This window comes from Abrus precatorius, unplaced genomic scaffold (genome assembly GCF_003935025.1).
Source record: "Abrus precatorius isolate BTA unplaced genomic scaffold, Abrus_2018 Scaffold2, whole genome shotgun sequence".
Taxonomy (NCBI): Eukaryota; Viridiplantae; Streptophyta; class Magnoliopsida; order Fabales; family Fabaceae; genus Abrus; species Abrus precatorius.
Genome location: NW_020874362.1, coordinates 14,674,474 through 14,675,558, shown reverse-complemented (window position 1 = coordinate 14,675,558; position 1,085 = coordinate 14,674,474). Strand labels below are relative to the sequence as shown.

General features: G+C 35.5%; 1 non-coding gene across 1 annotated transcript; it reads right to left on the bottom strand.

Moving 5' to 3' along the window:
* Positions 1 to 736: 736 nt before the first annotated feature.
* On the bottom strand, positions 737 to 843 carry LOC113860400. The gene has a single exon (XR_003503853.1). It is a non-coding gene; the product is annotated as a small nucleolar RNA R71 (small nucleolar RNA).
* Positions 844 to 1,085: the final 242 nt, after the last annotated feature.

The window sequence follows — 1,085 nt, the reverse complement described above, 5'->3', positions numbered from 1 at the left end:
AGTTAGACATTTTGTCCATTCTGCATAATTCTGCAACTTTTTAACTTGTGTTTCAATTACTTTTACTGATAATTACTGCATAATTTTCGTGGTGCAGTTTTGAATACTAACTTGTAGTTTACTTTTGCTTTATTTTGAATTGTATATGCGTGGCAAAAACAAAAACAAATCAACTCTAGTCTTTGATCCTGACATAGACATAACCTTAAGAAGATTGAGAAAAGAGTCTAGAGCAGAAAAAGCCATAGGGAGTGATAGTGAGTTAGAAGCTATCCATTCTCCAGAATCTCAGAGTAATCCTAGAGTGAAAAGAACACCTACATCTTTGAGACAACTAAATTCAGAAATAGAAATGGCAGAACAGAACAGATTTAGAACATTAGGGGACTATGCTATTCCTAACATGCAAGGTTTTAACTCTTCTATAATCAGGCCAACTATTCAAGCCAACCATTTTGAGATTAAACCTGCTTTATTACACTTAGTCCAACAAGATCAGTTTTCTGGTGGAAATTCTGATGATCCTAACTTACATATTTCAAATTTTCTACAGCTTTGTGACACCATAAGAATAAATGGGGTTAGTGAAGAAGCCATCAGACTGAGACTATTTCCTTTTTCCTTGAGAGATAGAGCAAAATGCTGGTTACAAGCTCAACCACAAGGAAGCATCACAACCTGGACAGAACTTGTGAATAAGTTTTTAACCAAGTACTTCCCTCCATCCAAAGCTGCTAAGTTGAGAGGAGAAATTACATCCTTTGTGTAGCAAGAAGGAGAATCATTATATGAAGCTTGGGAAAGATACAAAGAACTGCTTAGAAGGTGTCCACATCATTGTATTCCAGATTGGATGCAATTGGAAACTTTTTATAATGGGATGAATGCAGTAACAAGAACAATGGTTGATGCTGCTGCTGGAGGTTCATTAAATACAAAGTCCTTAGAAGAAGCTCAAAGGATTATTGACATGATGGCATCTTCAATGTATCAAAATTCAAACTCAAGGAATCAAGGAAGAAACTCTGGTCATGAAGCTAAAGTTCTGGAAACTTTTCTTGCACAAAATCAGCTACAAAATCAAA